The following is a 22,036-nucleotide window of genomic DNA, read 5'->3' on the forward strand; positions in this document are numbered from 1 at the left end:
GGTGACAGAAATCTTGAAGCTCCATAGAGGCCAGACTGGGGCTTCTGATCCCTGCAGTTATCCTCTTTCTCATCAGGCAGTTGTTACTATCACAGAATATCCTGTCCTCACTGACAGATCGCCTTCTCCAGAGTCACTTTCCAGAGGATAAGCTATAGAGTTTAGGCCACTCAAGGGTCATTTTGTCCCTTTCTCTTAGAACTGGAACTTGGGTTGTAGCCATTGTAGGAACTGTTTGCCACTTAATAGCTTTGAAACTTAGGCAAGTATGTGACTTCACTCTTGAGTGAGACATCAAAGAATGCACACATGTGGCTCTGCTGAACTATTTCTTCAGAGAAGAAGCTTCTTACATGGTTTTACACTCTGTTTCTAAGACACCCGGAGATGTCTTCTCTCTGTTCTCATAAAGAGAGAACAGATGCTCACACAATTTGCATTTGATATGAGGATAAATAATGCTACAATCTACCTTACAGGGTTGTTACAAAGATGAAGTACTGAGTGCTTGGCACAGTGCTTGGTGCATAGTGAGCCAAGGTCAATGTGAGCAGCTATTTTTTCTTTATAGATCAGTGTTAGCCTCTTCTGCGTAACATTTGAACATGCCCCCAGTTGAGTGGCTTTGGCCCAGACACAACTGTCCTCGTGGCTGTTCTAGCAGGTGGGCAACAGGCCACTGGGGATAATGCAGAAGTTCCAGGCTCTCACGGATCCCTGTTGTTGAGTGGATTTCCTGTCAGTCTGAGCAGAGTGGCAGGGCCAGAGACACTTCTGAAACCACACAACTGCGAATTCGGAACTGCAAATTGTTTTGGGAGTTGACTGAGTCACTGACCTGGTTCCAGGACTTCATTCTAGATTCCTTAAAAGTCTGTAGCTGATATCACATTTACAGCTGAGCAGTAGCTTCAGTTCTTTGATCTGTGTGTTGATGGAGGATGGAGTTGTTAGCAGTGGGGAAATGCACTGGGTTTAATATAAGCTTTGTTGTGAAACCAATCTGGAATAAAACTCAATTGGAAAAGTATAAAGCAAATCAAACTTGAAAGCCTATTTAAAAATTCTATGGAATCTTCAGAAAGCTATAACTAATAAGTGAATCTAGAAAAATTGTAGAATATAAGATTAATATTAAAATTAATTGTATATATTACTGTGAGTTTGAGCAAACTCCAGGAGGTGGTGAAGGGCAGGGAAGCCTGGCAAGCTGCAGTCCATGGGGTCACAAAGAGTTGGACACACACACATATATATATACATACATACATATATGTAAGTATATATATAGTGTATAATATATATACACATAGTATATACCAGCAATGAACAATCAGAAATTGATTTTGGATTCTTTTAAAAAGAATCCAAGTTACCATAGAATTATTAAATGAAATACTTAGCATTAAAATATGTCCAAAATTTGTACACACACACACACAAAGACTGAGAGAAATGAAAGAAAATCTAAATTCAAGGAGAAACATTTTATGTTAATGAATGAGAAAGCAATATTGTTAAGATATCAATTATCTCTAAATTAATTTATAGGTTCAATGCAATCCAAATCAAAATAACAACAGGCCTTTTTATTTTTTCCCTGGAAAACAATCAGCTGACTGATTCATATGGAAAATTCATATGGAAATTCAAAGACATAGTATGTCCCAAACAACTCTGAAAAGGAGAGTACTCTGAAAAGTTAAAGTTTGATATCAAGACTATAAAGCTGCTATAATCAAGACTAGTATTGGCATTAAGATACAAAAAAAATAGATCAATGGAACAGGAGTACAGAGGTAGAATTACACATATATTATCAACTAATTGTTGACAAAATTTCAAAGACAATTCAGTAGAGAAAAGTAGTCTTTTCAAAAAATGATCTTTAAAAATTTTTTTGATCCTTACTTCACACTGAATAAAAAATTGACTGAAACATATCAAAAGCCAAAATTATAAAATATTTAAAATAAAATCTTTGTCAACTTGTGTTGGAAGAAGATTTCTTAGATGTAACATTACAAGCACGATCCATAAAAGAAAAATCAAGCAAAATGATTAACTGTACTTCATAAAATTAAGAACCTCTACCTTTCAAAAGATGTTGTAGGAAACTGACACAACAAGCCAAACACAGAGATAACAGTGTAGTTGCAGCCCGAGTCTTTAGTGCAGATATTGCCTCTTAGGGGACATTTGGCAATGTCTGGAGACATTTTCACATTCTGCAATGCATATAACAGGCCCCCACAGCAAAGAATTTTCACTTGCCTGGAGAATTCCATGGACAGAGGAGCGTGGCGGGTTCCAGTCCATGGGGTCTCAAATAGACAGGACTGAGCACCTAACACTTTCACTTCACTTTCAGAAGCTGACTAGAGTAACAAGTCACATGGACAAATTTATTGTTTGCCTCGACAGGCCAGTCAGGACCATCACCACCTACTAAAATGAACCAATGACTCCTCAAAGGCTTAAGGAAGGGGAGATACCTGGATTCAAATCTGAGTGCAGTTGGTGCCAAACCGTGCCCAATGCACCCTTTGGGAACCAAAGGTGGTGCACATTGGGCAGGAAAGGCACTGCCCTCTAGGGTCAGAAAGTGAGAGTGTTCCTTAAAGAGCTCAAATTCTGACTTTGAACTCATCCTAGGACACTATGGAAGATCCTCTGGAGAAGGAAATGGCAACCCACTCCAGTACTCTTGCCTGGAAAATCCCATGGACGGAGGAGCATGGTAGGCTACAGTCCATGGGGTCGCAAAGAGTCGGACACGACTGAGCGACTTCAATTCACTAGGACACTAGGTGCTAGGTAGAGTCGGAGTACTCTTCTTTGGCTGACTCAAGCCTAGGAATTAAATCACTCCCCTGAGCTGATGGGGCATCCCTGGTGGCACAGTTGGTAAACTGAGGAGCAGTTGCCTCCCTCGATGATTCTCTTCCAGTTTAACCCATCTGCTTTACTGGCCTGACTTTACCACCCTTGCCTGGAGGGAAAGGAAAGAGAAAGGGTGAGGGAGAGAGGGGGTGTTGTTTAAGTGAGGAGAGCAGCAGATAAACAGAGATCACCAGTAGGAAACAGTAGAGATCCCAGAGGCAGTCAGCAGCAGAAACTGCACAGGGACAATCTGCAACTGCCTGAAGTTTGCTGGCTTAGCAGCAAATGATGAGACAATCTGTCTTCACTCCCTGCTCTCCTCTGCTAGGGCAGCCCGCTGTGGGGCACGTGCACTTTCAAGGCTCTGCACCTCTCTTCTCTCAACTTCAAAAAGCCCCAGCTTAAATGCTATCCTTTTGACAAGTCCTCATCCGGTCCTGTAGCGAGGACGTGGGTCGTGATCATCCACGATCAAGAAACAAAACTTTGGCAGCGGTGGGATTCGAACCCACGCCTCCAGAGAGACTGGAGCCTAAATCCAGCGCCTTAGACCGCTCGGCCACGCTACCGCACCCACACCAAGCATCCCCCTACACTTGCTAGTTATACCTTTCTGCCTTTTTTTTTTCAGCATTGTTCTCTCCTCTGTGACCCCAAACCTTGATTCTAGATATCACCAAAGGACACTAAGAAAGTTCTTCTCTGCTCTACTAGAACTCGAACCTGTATCCACCCAACGCAAATAGTTTTTTTCACTCCAGGAACTAAAGGGGAAGTAACTTCAAAGCTCCGGAAGCGCAGCTCTTAGGGTGTGGAATGAAACAACTTCCCGAAGGTGAGTCGCATCAGGTTCTGCTTTGCATCCAGTAAGCGCTCGAAAACTATTTGTTGATTGGACAAAAAGTGATCAGTATCCATATTGCTTGGGGATACTGGTGGTGGTGGAGTAAGAATGAGCAAAGCTGCCTTTCCCTGTCAGCTCCGGGTGCCTGGACTTCAGTTTTTTGCTAAATTTTGAGTTCGATACTTTTCGATTCTGAAGCCGGGAGAGCAGTCTTGAGTCTCCAGGAGGCATGCATAAGGCGTGCGTTAAAGGATTAAAATAAACAAACAAACAAAACCAAAACGAGACAAAAAAACCCTTGTCTCCCAGTTCCCTTTTGCTCTTAGTGGCCGAGAGCCCCAAAAGTCGACGCCAATCAATGCCCGCTGCCTAGGGTCAGCCCAAGCAGAATCTTCGCAATTCAGTCTGTTGCAAGAGAAGGCTTTCTTTTAGGTTGGATCGGTTCTTGCTTCCAGGGAGCCTTTAGTCCCTTTCTTTGGAACATATATTTCTGCGTCTCCCAGAGAGGTCCTGTCTCCCCTGCGCAGCTGTAGCCATGCAGCGGTTATTACCACTGGCGACTGCAGAAGGAGAAGCCAGAGAAGCCCTTCTCCAGGGACTGAGGGAGGATTCTGAGCCCAGGCTGGTACTCCTGAGAACTCCGCGACTCCCGCACCTCATCCTACCGAGAACCCCAAGCTACGGAGAGGAGCCGGGGAACGGAGCCGGAAAGAGAGAAAATTAGCATCACACTGTCACTCCTCTTGACACAGAGATGAGTTGCCACACACATCGGTTTTCCAAACGTTTGAGCGTCTGTTTAGGGTCCACACACTTGAGTCTCTGTGTTCCCCATGCGGAAGGGAACTCTTGCTTCTTTTACTTACAACGAATTGGAAATTACAGAACGACCAGATGGCTGCTATCTCTTTCGCTAGTGTGTGGCTGTAGCAGAATTATTTCACAACTACTGCCTAGACTTGTTGGAGGTGGTGGTGGGGTGGGGGAACAGGTGACAGCAAAAGGCTGGGTGGTGGGATTGGGGGATGTTTGGGCCAATTTTCTGCCTTCTAAGAAAGTAGCAAGTGTGGCTCCTTGATGACATCGGATCACACCCTTCATTTAATAACATTAAAGCTATTTGGGGAGCAGATTTCCACAGAGAGCTTTAAGTGGGGAGGTTGTATATGTTCATGTCTTGTGCCTCCCTCCCTCTTGCAAATATACAGTCTATGTTAGGGAAGAAGCACCCAGACCTGGCTTACTTCCTTAAGAATAGACAATTGTCACTATCTCTTAATTTCCCCCAAGAGAAGAGAAAATTAATCCCATGGTGGTGTTGGGGGTTCCCTGGACATATAAAGGGGATTTTCCCAGAGCCTCCTGTAAAATTCTGTGGTCTTTGTTGTAGGTGGAATTTTGTCCCTCCAAAAGGTTATATAGAAGTCCTAATCCCCAGTGCCTCAATATGTGACCTTATTTGGAAATAAGATACTTAACAGAATAACCAAGTTAAAATGAGGTTATTAGTGTGGGCCCTAACCCAATATGGCTGGTGTCTTTATCCAAAGGGGAAATTTGGGCATAGAGACAGAGATCTCTTCTTGAAATCCCGTAAGTTTTAACATAGAAGTGAAGGGAGCAGGGATTGGAGGAAGATTGCTAACTCAGATCCTCTGTGGGATCTCTGTCAATGAACCACAATGCATTTTCAAGGGTTAAAGAGGTAGGCATACTGGGGCCGGAGCTCCCTGCTGCTGTGGAGAGAGGCATCACTGGAGAGGGGCATCTCTCCAGCGGTAGAGCATTGACTCTCAAATGTCAGCAGGCATCACAGTCACCTGAGGGCTTATTAAAAAGACAAATTGTTGGACTCAGCTCTTGGAATTTCTGATTTAGAAGACCAAGGGCCTAAGAATTTATATTTCTAACAGGTTTTTAGGTGATGCAAATGCTACTGATCCAGGGACCATGCTTTGAGAACCATTGATTGCAGCAGAGATCAGTTTTGTAGAATTTTGGAATTCCAACAGAAATGAGGAAGGTGAACTAAAGGAGTCAAAGATCTGATGTCTTGAAAACAGTGTGCAGGGAAGAGATGGTGCTCAGTGTGGTGGCAGTAGGGGAAAAAATGAGAAGCCTTAGATATAAATGAGAGGGAAAAGCAGAAAACCCTGGCAAAATAGTAAAGACAACTGTTAAGGACAAGGAAAAGATCCTTCCAATACTAAAGAACAGTATCGACCACTTTATGACCCTTAAGGCATGAATAGACTGTAACCCAAGGATGCCCAGGATTAGAAACACCGGAGATCTCAGATGAACTACACAAAACTGAAATCAAATTGTGCTATCTTCTGAGGTCTCTGGCCAAGTGTATTTGTTTTGCTGGGCATGACAGGTGAGTATGCAGGTGAAACTAGGAGAAATGCTGGCACCATTACCCTCTCTTGGGCCACATGGACAGCTCTTCACATGTCCAAATTAATCAAATGAGATCATCCTGGAAACTCAATACCAGGGGTCTTTCTCATCTGTGGAAGAACCTCAGCGATTTGAAATCTAGAAAGTGTGAAGTCCATGAACAATGCACCTGCAAGATCTTGGTCCAAGAACAGGGAGTCTCAACTACCTTGATCTTCTAAGCCCAAATGTGGTTTTTATTATGTCAGTTTTTCAGGCTTCAACAAGGTGGTGTGCACACCCTTCTCAGTAGTGTGCAAAATACCTGTGTTCTCCTTTGAATCATAGAGACAAAAGAACGTCTACCGGGACATGCATCCTACAGTCCTCCATTCTGTCAGCTGAGTGATTGGAGTTTGTGTGGACTGAAAAAATGTACAACGTGGGAGTTGTGCGTTAAGTTTTATCTAGGGAGACTATAGCTCAGGAGATAGTGTCTCAGATAGCTCTGAGGAACTATCTGCTCTGAAGAGGTAGGGAAGTGTAAGTGTGTAGTGTCGTTCAGTTGTGTCTGACTCTTCGTGATCCCATGGACTGTAACCCGCCAGTCTCCTCTGTCCATGGGATTCTCCAGGCAAGAATACAGGAGTGGATTGCCATTCCCTTCTCCAGGGGATAGGGGAAGTCAGTATTCTATATGACTTGAGTGAAGGGGGATATGTTCAGTCAAGCACACATTTTGGCAGAGGCCTGCTGCTAATCACAAGGAGGAAATGTTTCTGTTAATGATTTTAGTGCTTTTCTACATGTGAGAAGATACAAGAATTTGAGCTCATAAAGTCTTCTCCTGAAAATAACTACCTGAATGAAGCCCTGTTTTACCAGTTTTTCCCAGAGCACAGAGTGCCTCATTCCTGATCTCCACCCTGAGCTCCTTTCAGGATGTGTTGAAGGTCAGTGACTGCAGCAGCTAGTGACTTAATCCTTGTAGAGGCAGAGGGCAGATGGCAATTTGTAGCTGACATATGCATAGTAAACTTTATTCAAAATTTCTTTTTTAGGAATCTATCCAATTACCTCTCAATACCAGATATTGGTTACTGTGTTCATAAAATCTTCAATGATCTCACTGAATATTTTGTCTAGTTGTTTAACACGTACTGAGAGAGATTTGTTCAAATATCCAGTCATGATTGTGTGTTTTTCTATTTCTATTTCTTCTCTCAGTTCTGTCAACTTTTGTTTCTTACCTCTGAAGATATGTTATTAGATACATAGAAATTCAAGACTATTGTGGGAGAGCTTAAAAATTCTATGTTTATAAATTCTATGTGTTATAAATTCTATGGTTTCTGGCAAACGTATGGCATATATCTGCCATATCAAATAGAACAGTTTCACTGCCCTAACACTCTTCTGTGCTCTGACTATTCATCCCTCTCTCCCCACAACCCTTAGCAATCAATGATCATTTTGTTGTGTCCATAATTTGCTTTTTTCTCAGAACATCATGTAGTTGGAATCATATAATATGTAGCCTTTCAAATGGGCTTCTTTCACTTAGTAAAATGCATTTGAGTTTTTTGTCTTAGCTCAGGCTGCCATACAAAATACCATAGATTGGGTGACTTGAACAACAGAATTTTATTTACTCACAGTTATGGAGGCTAGAAGTCTAGAGTGCTAGGATGGTTGGATTCTGATGCAAGCTATCTTCCTGGCTTGCAGTCAAGCATTTTGTCTTCACATGGGACAGAGAGAAAGAGAGAAAGTTAGCTTTTTGGCATCTCTTCTAGGAAGGGCACTAATCCCAGCATGAGGGCCCCATCTTCATGAGTCATCTAACCCTATGTACCCCCAAAAGACCCATCTCCAAATACCATTACATTGGAGGTTAGTGTTTCAACATATGAATTTTGGGGAAACATAGGCATTCAGTTCATAACATTTCTGCCATGTCTTTTCATGGCTTGATAGCTCATGCCTATATGTCTTAGTGCTAAATAATAGTCCATTGTATGGATGTACCAAAAGGTACCAAAAGGAACATTGTGCTTTGTATAGAATTGACCCTTTAATAATAAGATATTCCTCAATATCTCATATAGTATTTCTCATCTTAAAGAATCTGTTATCTGATATTGAGGTAGCTACATCAGCTTTTTTTTTTTTTTTTAGTTTTCATAGTATGTCTTTTCCATTTTTTACTTTGAATATGTGTATGATGGGAAATTTTTTCATATATTGAGGTAGAGCCACATTATTCTGGCTTATACACAATTTGGCTTGAACTTTATGCTAACTAGAACAGCCTGTCTTATGACCTGTCAAACATGGGCTGTACATCTGCTTTAACCATGAAAGAAAAGAATACATTTTTAAGTCAAAATGGAGTAACTGTGGTTTAGGCATTCAAAATGGAGCTGGGTGGCCATTGTGGATATGGTTTCAGACATGTTCCTGAATCTAAGAATTTGAAATTTTTTTGTTTGTTTGTTTTAACTGTATGGAACTCAAAGACACCGCCAGCTGTTCTCAAAATAGCATCTGCTAGCAGCAATCCTTGTTTAACAAACACCTTTATTTCTTGCCAGATCTGATCCTAAATCTTGACAAACAACTTACATAACTTTGCAGTTTTTGCCTATGTAAGCTTTTCCCATTTTGCAGGCCACTACAACACAGTTCGAGAGCTTATTGAATCTGGGTCTCCTGGGTTATAGCCTTTGGTTTGGCACAGATCAAACTCTTTTCTATTTTTGTTGTTTATTGATTATTTCTGTTAACACATGTCTTTACATTTAAAATGTGTTTTCTATAAACAGCATAGAGTTAGGTCTGATTTTACTCAATTTAGCAATTTTTGCTTTTAGCAACAGTATTTGTTCCACTTATGTTAAATGTAATTTCTGAAATAGAGGAGATTAAGTCTCCTGATTGCTATTTGCTTTCTATTATTCCCATCAATACTTTTTAAAAACAACTTTATTGAGATATGATTTATATACTTAAATTCATCCTTGTAAGTGTACAATTCAATGATTATTTTAGTAAATTTATCAAGTTGTACAACCATCACTATAATCAAGGTTTAAAACATTTGTACCATCCTACAATAAGATTCCTCTTTATCTTTTCTTTGTTTCTTTCCTTGTTAACAAAGAAGTCCAGGAACAGAGACCTGGTTGAGACAAAAAAAAAAAAAAAAAATGCTTTTTTGAGGGTTTGTTAAGACAGCAGTCCAGTAAGCACAAATTCAAGGAAGCACTTGAATTGTGTTCCATTGGATTACAAAATGAGGAAAGCTTACAAAGGCAAAAAACTGTGAGGTTACATAAGTTGTTTGTCAAGAATTAGAAGAAGTAAGGGTGCTTATTTCATAAGGATTGATTGGGGTTTGAAATGATAACATAGTTGTGAAATGGGTGGGGGGCACTTTGAAACTACAAGCTTGCACCTAGAATCTGCTATCAGATATTGTTTTGAAATTGACTAGTGATGTCCTTGAGTTTGATACAGGTCAGAAAGTTCAAGCTCTCACCTCTTTAGTTTATTCTTAAGTATTTTGTTGTTGTTATTGCTGTTGTGAATGGGATTGTTTTCTTAATTTCCTATTTGCATAGTTATTGTGTATAGAAATGCAACTGATTTTTGCATGTTGACTTTATATCCTGAAACTATACTGAGCTCACTTATTAGTTCTAACAGGTTTTTTTGGTTGTTGCTCAGTAGTTAGGATTTTTTGCATATATGACTATATCATCTCTAAACAGAGATGATTTTACTTCTTTCCAATTTGGGTGCTTTTTCTTTCTTTTTCTTATCTAATTGCTCTGACTAGGACTTCCTGTACTATGTTGAATAGAAGTGGTGAGAGTGGGCATCCTTGCCTCATATCAGATCTCTGAGGGAGAGATTTCAGGCTTCCCCCATTAATTATGGTGTTAGCTGTGGGATTTTCATATATGACCTTTGTTGTGTCAAGATAAGTCCCTTCTATACCTATTTTAGTGAGAGTAATTTTTTAATCATGAATGGATGTTGAATTTTGGCAAATGCTTTTTTTACATCTAGAGATGGTCATGGAGAAGGTAATGGCAACCCACTCCAGTATTTTTGCCTAGAAAATTCCATGAACAGAGCAGCCTGGAGGGCTACAGTCTACAGTGGCCTAAAGAGTTGGACTGGAGGAGGAAATGGCAACCCACTCCAGTATTCTTGCCTGGAGAATCCCAAGGACAGAGGAACCTGGCAGGCTACAGTCTATGGGGTCGCAAGAGTCGGACACGACTGAGCGACTAAGCATAGCACAGAGGTGGTCATGTGGCTTTCTTCTTTTTCTGTTAAAATAGTTTATCACATTGATTGATTTGCACATGTTGAATCATCTCTGCATCCCAGAGATAAATCCGACCTGGTCATTGTGATGATCCTTTTAATATACTGCTAAATTCAATTTCCTAGCATTTTGCATTGGTAGTGGACTATAATTTTCCTTTCTTGTAGTGTCTTTGTCTGTTATTGGTATCTGCATGATACTGGCTCCATAAAAGTAGATTGAAAGTGTTCCTTCTTTTCCTAATGCATGTATTCAACCCTACTAGGGCAAATTTCCTTTGAGAAACGCCTGACTTTCCTTCACAGTCCTAATGTGTGATGCCAGACCCTCAGGAAGACATACTTTCTGCTGAACAAATGTGTAAGAAACAAAGGTTGCCCTGTTAGGCAAATAAGTTTCTTAGGTGGGGCTTCTCTCACTGGAAAGTGTGTCTGCTTGAGGGTCTGAAATTATGAATTAGCCTGAGAAAGGAGGTCAGACATTTTTCAAAGGAAATCTGCCCCAGCAGAGCTAAATGCATATGCCATATTAAACAGATTTCACCCAGTCTTTTGTTATAAACATTATCTTATATATTCTCAGTCTCAATAGGTAACCATACATTTATTTTTAGGTAACTTCTCCTCTTTTCTGTAAGGATACTCTGTGTGTGTTGGGGGGGGGGGGTGGAGCATTCATCTCTGTTAGTGTTAGGTACACCATTTAGTGACCATGTAAAATGAGAACTGGCCCCTGAATTCAGACTAGTATCCTGGAATTTATATTAGATGAGAGCTGGAAGTCCCTTAGAGATTTTCAGTGCTTGTTTTACCAGTAATTTCAGGAAGAGGAAACTAAAAGAATCTATTGGGCTCCAGATTTCTGGGGGAAATAATATCTTTTACTCTCTGAACATAACTGGGTAGTAGTTTGCTCTCCATTTCAAGTATTTGTTAATACCACTGTGTGCTGGTCACTTTGTTAGGTATTTTGGAAACCCATATAACCTTCCCCTCAAGGAGCTGAGAATACAGTGCATAAAACTGTTTGTTGTTGTTCAGTCGCTAAGTCTTGTCCGACTCTTTGCGACCCCATGAACTGCAGCACGCCAGGCTTCCCTGTCCTTCACTATCTCCCTGAGTTTGCTCAAAATCATATCCAGTAAGTCAGTGTTACCATTCAACCATCTTATCCTCTGTTTCCCCCTTCTCCTCCTGCTTTCAATCTTTCCCAGCATCAGGGTCTTTTCCAATGAGTGGTCAAAATATTGGAGCTTCAGCTTCAGCACCAGCCCTTCCAATGAATATTCACAGTTGATTTCTTTAGGATTGACTGGTTTGATTTCCTTGCAGTCCAAAGGACCCTCAAGAGTCTTCTCTAGCACCAGTTTGAAAGCATCAAACTGGCGGTCAGCCTTCTTCGTGGTCCAACTCTCACACCCATACATGACTACTGGAAAAACCATAGATTTCACTACACAGACCTTTGTTGGCAAAGTATGTCTCTGCTTTTTAATACACTGTCTAGGTTTGTCATAGCTTTTCTTCTGAGCAAATGTCTTTTAATTTCATGGCTGCAGTCACCATCCACATTGATTTTGGAGACCAAGAAAATGAAATCTGACACTGTTTCCACATTTTCCCCATCTATCTGCCATGAAGTAATAGGATCAGATGCTATGACCTTCATTTTTTGAATGTTGAGTTTTAAGCCAGCTTTTTCACTCTCCTTTTTCACATTCATCAAGAGGCTCTTTACTTCCTCTTTGCTTTCTGCCAGTAGGGTGGTGTCATCTGCATATCTGAAGTTGTTGATATTTCTCCCAGCAATCTTGATTCCAGCTTGTGATTCATCCAGCCCAGCATTTCGCCTGATGTACTCTGCATATAAGTTAAATAAACAGGATGACAATATACAGCCTTGACATAGTCCTTTCCCAGTTTGGAACCAGTCTGTTGTTCCATGTCCAGTTCTAACAGTTGCATCTTGACCTGCATACAGACTTCTCAGAAGGCAGGTGAGGTGGCCTGGTATTCCCATCTCATTAAGAATATTCCACATTTTGTTGTGATCTACACAGTCAAAGGCTTTAGAGTAGTCGATGAAGCAGAAGTACATTTTTTTTTTTTAATTCCCTTGCTTTTTCTGTGATACAGATTATGTTAGCAATTTGATTTCTGGTTCCTTTGCCTTTTCTAAATCCAGCTTGTACATCTGAAAGTTCTAAAACTTTCAGTTCTAAAACAGTGTACTAAAACTGCTGATGGTACACTAACACACTGAATTCTAAAAACAAGATAAAGCAGTCTATAACTAAGTGTAGTAGAATCTCCTTCCCTTTTTCTTTTCCATCTCATTCAGTTCTTTCTTTGTATCTTTTGTAGCATTTCCAAAAGGTGGACACACACATAGATAGGAAAACAGAATTTAGAAGTAATTCTGGAAGATTAAAAAAATAAAAGGGTGCATTCTTTCAACAATATTTCATATAAGATGAAGAAATTCAGGAAGGGTGGAATTACTCAGTCTGATAATTTCATAACTGATTGAATGTAGTTGAATGGGTAATGGCAGTCTAGATGCTTACTTCTGGGTGCTAGGGAACACCTCCATTACATGTGTCTTGTTCAAAATCCTGAGAGAGAGAGTGAAGAAGAAGGAATAGCAAAGGTGAATAAGGTTCATAGGTTTTAGAGGGGAAATGAGATGATATCTACTTGGTAAAAAAGCAAAGGCATTGTGAACTAGAACATTGAGATAATCTTTCCAGGATAAGTAGTGTTTGACAGATATGGAGAAATGGAAAATCATTCTAGTTGAAGAAATAATAAACAAATGATCACAACTGGAAAAGGTGTGAGTTATATTTGGGGAATTATAAGTGGACCAAGTTGACTAAAGCAGAGATCTGTATATGTGGCCAACATATAACTGCCATTTGATAAATGTTGATCCAAATATTAGAAGATAAAAGCTATACTGTAGAGACATGTATTAATGCCTTCAGTGTTATTTAGGAGTATTTTAAGTTGAAAATAAGTTTTCCTAAAATAGAAAGGAAAATTGCTGTAAAAATTCAGGGAAGTCTCATAGATTCTAAGAGGGAATACAGTGAGGCCTCTGGAGTGAGTCATAACGAAGGACTTGGAAGGTACACAGGCTTCCTTTTTCACTATCACTGCTCTCTTTTTTGCGCTCTCTCCCCCTTAGGCCTTTTGTAGAGTGACGCATTCTCTCCTTCTCAGTCCATGTGGTAGAATATGACTGATGTTATAGCTCTTACCACTCTAGTCTCCTTTCTAGTAATTGTGGGCTAATTAAATTGGACCAACCTCTTGAGGAAAAATGATAAAAATATTGGATAAGATTTTACCAAATCTTTGTAAAAGCATCAAAGTACTAATATGATAACAGGAAACTAATCAGCCAGAATCTAAGGAAAAGATGAAATCTGAGAGGTAAGGAAAGCATTCATCTTTGTAGCTTTTAAGACATTTGCTAATTACTGCAAAATTGGGTTATAGTTTTGGCAGCATGTTTGGGTAGGAGAAAAAGGAAAGGCAGACGTCAAGGTTCAGCACCCACCAAAAGTGGAAATTCTACTAAGATACTCTTCCAAATATTAAGTTGGGACCCCAAAGAGCTATACTCACAAGATAAGAATGAATAAGAAGTTAACGTTTCACTTACACTAATTGTTGTGGAGCTCAGCAAAAATCAGCTGAGCTTAGAAAGGGAAAATAAAAAGAAGAGCTTTCAACTTTTACTGGGAAGCTAGGACCACAGGTATGCTTTTTCTCTGATTTGCAGTTTGGCTTTACATCATCTTGGAGGCCCAAGGAATGTCTAACCATGAACATTTTTTAGAGTCCTTTTGGGCTGATAATGGTTCAGGTACATCTGAGAAACAAAAGCCATGTAATTTTTTTTGTTCCAGGAAGAAACTTTCATCTTGACCTCAAAAATTCACTGCTTATAATTTTGCAAAGATATTGAGCAGTATACATTCAAAGATGAACAGTTACACAGGAAACAATTCGACATGAGTAAGAATCAACTAAAGCAACAGATAGCATAATACAGATTATCATAGATATTAAAATAATATAATTGCTATGTTTAAAGAGATTTTTTTAAAAGCTGGCAGATATCTGCAAATAATATGAAATTATAGAATTTGGCTTAGTAGTTTTGAAAGCGAAGCAAAACGTCTAAAATTGAAAATAACCCACTCTAGTATTCTTGCCTGGAGAACCCCACGGATGGAGGAGCCTGGTGGGCTACAGTCCGCTGGGTCGCAAAGAGTCGGACACCGCTCAGCGACTTCACTTTCACTTTTCACTTAAATACAGCAGTAGTTGATTATGAGTAAGGACATGTAACCCAGAAAGCAACATGGAGACAAAAAGAGAGTAAATATGAAAGAGAGGTTAACAGATGAAGGACAGGGTGTGAAGGTCTAATATATATTAAATTTGTTTCATGAATGGAGAAAGAAAAGTAGAGGAAAAAAAACCTTAAAAAGATAATGGATGAGAATTTTCCAGAATGGAAGAAAGGCAATAATCCCAAAGCCAAGAACCTGACACCTTCATCATTGGACAAATATGGGATTTCTCTGTGGAATTATTAACTCCTGGATTAGAGGAGTTAAGAGGATTACTTACACCTCTAAACTGAAATCTTCTCTGGATGCATCTGATTGGTGGAGGTAGGTCACATCCTCACTCTCAGCTGCCAGGTGGGAAAGCAAGTTTTCTAGGACAATTTTACTTATAATATTGAAATTACAAAAAAGTAAGGAAAATGTTTTTAAAATGTTGGACACACTCATATGACAAAGGCCTGCAACAGGGTTATTCAGAAAGCTTATTTTCAGGTGTCTGTTGTTTTCTCTTTGTACTCTCTTCCTTCAAGAGCACACAATTCTTACAAGCTCTGACTCAATGAATGACCTCTGTAATTTGATCTAACCTTGACTTATCAATCTACAGAACTCTAGACACAAGCTGTCATAAATTCCTATATCTTCCATCTACACTTCAAATCCAGCCTACCTAAATTCTAACATTTCTTTACCCCTCTGCCTTCTCCAGATACCCATCTCTCCTTTAGATTTCCTTTTTTCAGTATCTTTTTGCTTCTTCAAAGTATGATATTTGAGAATCTTCCTTCTTTCCTCTTTATTGTCTCTTATTTCTTCTTCTTCACTTCAGCAGACTCTCCCTTGCCTGTGTCGCTCTCATTCATTCCTTCCTTTCCAATCCCATAACTACTATTCTCCTACATTTTATGTTTGAGAGTCTGTACCATGGCCAGTCTCGGGTGTCCCCTTGACTTTGGTTTCTCTCCCTTTCAATCCAATCTTCATATTCATGCCTTGTGAATTTCCCTGTTCAATTTTTAAAGGGGTATAACTTCATTCCAGAATTTTCTAAGTCTCCTGCTAACTTGTTTTACAATACCTCACTTCCACAAGGGCTGGCATCTGCCCCAGCCAATGTTCTGCCTTGGCACTTTAAATGCCAAGGTCTTTCTCTTCAACCTTGCTCATAATTTTTTTCTCTACCACGGATCCCTCTGTCCCCAAACTTGTGTAGGTCTTAACTTGACTTCAAAGTGCCGTTCAAGTTCCATCCCCTCCTGAAGGCCTGCCTCTGATGGCTCACTCCGCAGGTCTGTGAACCTTAGCACTGTTACCACTCCCTCACACCCAGCACAGCTACTTCTCATTGTCCTCGTTCATGAAAACTCACGTTCCTTTATATCACAAGACTATGCCACTGACTTCAAAGTAAAGACCATATCTAGATGTCTCATTCCGCCTAGCACAGAATTGGAGTTCAGTGTTTATCCAATAAAGGGATGAACAAATTAACGAATGCCTGTTCTGGCACTAAGACTTGAGCTGTGGGGAAATCGCTAATCTTACGAACTTGGGGCAGGCAGTTGCCCCTTGGTTCATGTCCTAAGTCAAACAGAAAACCAAATGTGGATGTTTTGAAATTTAGCCTGAGAGATCTGTGGTCGACAGTTACCTCTCTGTAGAATTTCCCTGCTTCATTTTCATAATCTGCAGAGGGTGGAGGGTGGAAAACTTTCACTACATTAGACTGTTGGATTGGGCAAATTTCTGCATTCTTATATTTTTGGGCTCCAAAATCACTGCAGATGGTGACTGCAGCCATGAAATTAAAAGACGCTTACTCCTTGGAAGGAAAGTTATGACCAACCTAGATAGCAAATTAAAAAGCAAAGACATTACTTTGCCAACAAAGGTCCGTCCAGTCAGGGCTATGGTTTTTCCAGTGGTCATGTATGGATGTGAGAGTTGGACTGTGAAGAAAGCTGAGAGCCGAAGAATTGATGCTTTTGAACTGTGGTGTTGGAGAAGACTCTTGAGAGTCCCTTGGACTGCAAGGAGATCCAACCAGTCCATCCTAAAGGAGATAAGTCCTGGGTGTTCATTGGAAGGACTGATGCTGAAGCTGAAACTTCAATACTTTGGCCACCTCATGCGAAGAGTTGACTCACTGGAAAAGACCCTGATGCTGGGAGGGGTTGGGGGCAGGAGGAGAAGGGGATGTCGTCCCCCTCTGTCGAGGATGAGATGGCTGGATGGCACCACTGACTCAATGGGCATGAGTTTGAGTAGACTCCAGGAGTTTGTGATGGACAGGGAGGCCTGGCGTGCTGCGATTCGTGGGGTCGCAAAGAGTCAGACATGACTGAGCGCCTGAACTGAACTGAACTGAAACTAGTGGTAGTTCCTGTCACTGACCCCATATTGCACTGTTCCCAGCAAGAGACTACAGAGTTCCAATAGTGACCTAAATCAAATCTCTTATGATTATACAGTGGAAGTGACAAATAGATTCAAGGGATTAGATTTTATAGACACAGTTTCTGAAGAACTATGGACAGAGGTTTGTAACATTGTACAGGAGGCGGTGATCAAAATTATCCCCAAGAAAAAGAAAAGCAAAAACGCAAAATGGCTGTCTGAGGAGGCCTTACATATAGCTGAGAAAAGAAGAGAAGTGAAAGGCAAAGGAGAAAAGGAAAGATATATCATCTGAATGCAAATTTGCAAAGAATAGCAAGGAGAGATAAGAAAGCCTTCCTAGGTGAACAATGCAAAGGAGTAGAGGAAAACAATAGAATGGGAAAGACTAGAGATCAAGAAAATTAGAGATACCAAGGGAACATTTCATGCAAAAATGGGCACAGTAAAGGACAGAAATGGTATGGACCTAACAGAAGCAAGAAGAGATTAAGAAGTGGCAAGAATACACAGAAGAACTATACAAAAAAGATCTTCATGACCAAGATAACCACGATGGTGTGATCACTCACCTAGAGCCAGACATCCTGGAGTGGGAAGTTAAGTGGGCCTTTAGGAAGCATCACTACAAACAAAGCTAGCAGAGGGGATGGAATTTCAGCTGAGCTATTTCAGATCCTGGAATATGATGCTGTTAAAGTGCTGCATTCAGTGCCAGCAAATTTGGAAAAGTCAGCAGTGGCCACAGGACAAGAAAAGGTCAGTTTACATTCCAGTACCAAAGAAGGACAACACCAAAGAATGTTCAAACTACTGCACAATTGCACTCATTTTACATGCTAGTAAGGTAATGCTCAAAATCCTTCAAGCTAGGCTTCAACAGTATGTGAACTGAGAACTTCCAGATGTACCAGCTGGATTTAGAAAAGGCAGAGGAACCAGGGATCAAATTGCCAACATTCGCTGGATCATAGAAAAAACAAAAGAATTCCAGAAAAATATCTATTTCTGCTTCTTTGACTACGCTAAAGCCTTTGACTGTGTGGATCACAACAAACTGTGGAAAATTCTTAAAAGAGATGGGAATACCAGACCACCTTACCTGCCTCCTGAGAAACCTGTGTGCAGGTCAAGAAGCAATAGTTAGAACCATACATGGAACAAAGGACTGGTTCCAAATTGGGAAAAGAGTATGTCAAGAGTATGTATATTGTCACCCTGCTTATTTAACTCTATGCATCACACGAAATGCCGGACTGGCTGAAGCACAAGCTGGAATCAAGATTTCCAGGAGAAATATCAACAGCCTCAGATATGCAGATGACACCACCTTAATAGCAGAAAGTGAAGAGGAAGTAAAGAGCCATTTGATGAAGGTGAAAAAGGAGAGTGAAAAAGCTGGCTTAAAACTCAACATTCCGAAAACTAAGATCATGGCATCTGGTCCCATCACTTCATGACAAATAGGTGGGGAGACAATGGAAACAATGAGAGACTATTTTCTTGGGCTCCAAAATCACCATGGACAGTGACTGCAGCCATGAAATTAAAAGACTTTTGATCCTTGGAAGAAAAGTTCTGACAAACCTAGACAGCGTATTAAAAAGCAGAGACATCACTTTGCTGGCAAAGGAACAGATAGGCAAACCTATCGTTTTTCCAGTATTCATGCAAGGATGTGAGAGTTGGACCATAAAGAAGGCTGAGCACTGAAGAATTGATGCTTTTGAATTGTGCTGGAGAACACTCTTGAAAATCCCTTGGACTCTAAGGAGATCAAACCAGTCAATTCTAAAGGAAATCAACCCTGAATATTCATTGGAAGGACTGATGCTGAAGTTGAAGCGCCATTACTTTGGTCCCCAGATCCAAAGAGCTGATTCACTGGAAAAGACCCTGATGCTGGGAAAGATTGAGGGCAGGAGGAGAAGGGGAGAGATGGTTGGATGGTATCACCGACTCAATGGACATGAGTTTGGGTGAACTCAGAGAGATGATGAAGGACAGGAATGCCTGGCCTGCTGCAGTCCATGGGGTTGCAAAGAATCGGACATGACTGAGCGACTAAACAACAACAGATTGAAACGACGTCCAGGTTTTTTTTGCCTAGTATATACAAGCACCGTAATAAAGGTTCAGCATAAAAGCTGTTTTAGAGAACAAGGGACAGTGGTCACTCGCAGGGCCCTATAGCTCAGGGGTTAGAGCACTGGTCTTGTAAACCAGGGGTCGCGAGTTCAAATCTCGCTGGGGCCTACTGGGTAATCCTTTCACTCTTTTTAAAATCTACTTCATCAGCTACCCACCTCTCTCGCGTAATTTGAACTCCAGCCGAAATTCCGCTAATTATAACTTCCCGCCGGTTTCCAGATGTACCAAATAAACAGTCAAGCAGAACACTTACTTTTAGGTTCCAATCGCAGGGAGCAAAGGCTGCTTTGCCACCCTGATTGTGGCAGAGTCGGTTACAAACTGCGGCAAGTGCTGCCGGGCTCCGAGGACGCCCTGGCTTTGCGGGACCACAGCAAGAGCCGTGGGGGCGGCCCGTGCCGAGGCGGGACACAAGGGCGGTGAGGAAAAAAGATGGGGTCGAACCCGCACACCCGCTCTGAGCAGACCTGGAGGCCAGAACCAAGTCCTCTCCCCAGCGTCCGCTGTCCCGATTAGGCGTTTGGGAGAATATAGGCTGTCCGACAAGGTTCCACGTTTCAGTGGGTTTTCGAACTTTCAAAGCGGGAAAGTTAGGGTCGAGACTCGTGTCACTAAATTTATTATTGACTCAAAGAATCGGTGGCTACCTCTTTGAAAACCTTAAAATAGTTTCTCCAAGAGTCAATTCTCATAGTAACATTGGGCTTAGCCTTGTACTATACGTCACAGCCTCTCCCTCCGCTAGTTTGTGGACGCGTAAGCGGAAGGGAGAGCAGCTCGATTGTGCAAACGCTCCTGGATTATGGAGGCGAGCATGGGAAGTGAGGAAAAGGGAGGCCCAGGCCGGAGCTCTGAGGCCCGCCCTTCTCCTTGACTCGCAGCTGCGCGATCAGAATTGTATGTTACACCACCTCAGCCCTTAGTTTTCCAATGCCCGGGTGTCTGCTCCCACTTTAGACACACATCATCAGGCCAGGAGGCCCGGGGCAGCGCGCTAAGTGAAGACAACAGGCCAGCAGATCGCCACGGCTGGGGCCGGCCTCGAGATCCACAGGTTCTAGGCACGCGAGTGAAGAGCTCACAGGTTAGGCCCGCTTGAAAGCCCCTCTCTGAAGCAGGAGAATTCAGCTCTAGAGGGGTTGTCCGTAGAAGCGTGGATGAGGGACTTTCTCCTAAGCTGCTCGGCTACGTGGTACCCACACACTGGCAACTAGTGGGCTATTGTGCCGGAACCTCTGTTTATCAATGTTCTTAATACAAAATTCTAAGCAGTTACTACTCGTGCTTCCTTCGATAGCTCAGCTGGTAGAGCGGAGGACTGTAGTACTTTCGAGCGTGGACATCCTTAGGTCGCTGGTTCGATTCCGGCTCGAAGGAAGAGATGAGTGTTTTGGGGGTTGCAAGCGCTTCGTGAGCCCTTGCTCTCCAATTTCTCACGTCGTTTTCAGTGTTCTGGGCTATTTTCCTCCAGACCTTACCCCGTTCCAAAGATGGCTTTGTTATCTTGAAAACGGTCCTGTTGGGTACAGTTTACAGAAAAGGGGGAGTGAGCACTAACTCTTCCAACCATCTGAAGAAGTTCTGAGTTTGATGGTATAACTGAATTTAGGTTGCCGCCTGAGGTTCAAGAGTTGAAGATCCAACACCACTTGTTGGTACTGAATATATATTCTATTCTGCGGTCCTTAGAGCTCTAATTTGCGGTACAACCCCCTGAGACCTTCATTCACACTACACGCACATATCCATTCAGTGAGGAGAGACTTTTAATTTATTCAACTGTTAACAGATTTTAATAGTTCCAACAACAACAACAACCAAAAAAAAATTTTTTTTGAACTGGAGCAGGAAGGAATAGGCTTTGACCTAAATTGGGATGTGACTGGGAAAGAGAATTTCAAACTGTGGAAACAACTTAAAGGTGGGGAAATGGAACATTTGATTCTCATTCAAGGAAACTTCGGGGGTCTGATCTTTACGAACACGCCCCAGACTGGTTCACCTACAATAGATCAGAATACTGGCTACCCGTATTTTGATGCCCGTCATTCCTGCCCCTAGGATTTTACACTCTCGCGAAGTAGTAGCAGCCGGACAGATACACATCCTGGGCATCTGTCCTGGTGTTTAAGACCCTACAGTCTTGCAATCGACCCCAGCTCGGGCCCTCAGGCTGCAACTCGGTTCTCTGCAGGTTCCCTCCTGTCTGGAACTCAAAGAGACTCCTCAGGGAGGGGCTTGTTGGAGCTCAGACACGGGGACTGACGTCTTGAAAAGCTGCCTCTCCTCACCCCATCTGGCGTCTGGAGGGGTCCAGGACGCGGATGGAGAATAAGTGAGGTCAGAGCCAGACGTGATACTTCATAAAGAACAGCTAATCAAAATCAAAGGTAAACGTCTATACAGAAAATAAAAGTTCAGAGTAACCACACGGCCAGTTGCTGACGGAGAAGAAAGATTCAGAGACAGTCTCTGCGAGCCACTTTTGCTGTGGCTCGTTGGTCTAGGGGTATGATTCTCGCTTTGGGTGCGAGAGGTCCCGGGTTCAAATCCCGGACGAGCCCAATTCCCTTTTCTCCTTTCTACCCCACCTTTGCTAATAGCTGAAAAAAGCTCTATTCTGTGCAAATTTTCCCGCTGTTCTGTGCAAATTTCCCGGCGTTCCGAACTGTTT

The 22,036-nt window shown here is 41.6% G+C and overlaps 4 non-coding genes across 4 annotated transcripts; 3 read left to right on the forward strand and 1 right to left on the reverse strand.

Annotated features, from left to right (window-relative positions):
* Positions 1-3,370: 3,370 nt before the first annotated feature.
* TRNAL-UAG (transfer RNA leucine (anticodon UAG)) lies at positions 3,371-3,452 on the reverse strand. Its single transcript has one exon. It is a non-coding gene; the product is annotated as a tRNA-Leu (tRNA).
* Positions 3,453-19,394: 15,942 nt separating this feature from the next.
* On the forward strand, positions 19,395-19,467 carry TRNAT-UGU (transfer RNA threonine (anticodon UGU)). The gene has a single exon. It is a non-coding gene; the product is annotated as a tRNA-Thr (tRNA).
* A 1,182-nt stretch (positions 19,468-20,649) lies between these two features.
* On the forward strand, positions 20,650-20,739 carry TRNAY-GUA (transfer RNA tyrosine (anticodon GUA)). The gene is given in 2 exon segments: positions 20,650-20,686; positions 20,704-20,739. It is a non-coding gene; the product is annotated as a tRNA-Tyr (tRNA).
* A 1,115-nt stretch (positions 20,740-21,854) lies between these two features.
* On the forward strand, positions 21,855-21,926 carry TRNAP-UGG (transfer RNA proline (anticodon UGG)). The gene has a single exon. It is a non-coding gene; the product is annotated as a tRNA-Pro (tRNA).
* Positions 21,927-22,036: the final 110 nt, after the last annotated feature.

Source organism: Dama dama, chromosome 12 (assembly GCF_033118175.1).
Source record: "Dama dama isolate Ldn47 chromosome 12, ASM3311817v1, whole genome shotgun sequence".
NCBI lineage: Eukaryota > Metazoa > Chordata > Mammalia > Artiodactyla > Cervidae > Dama > Dama dama.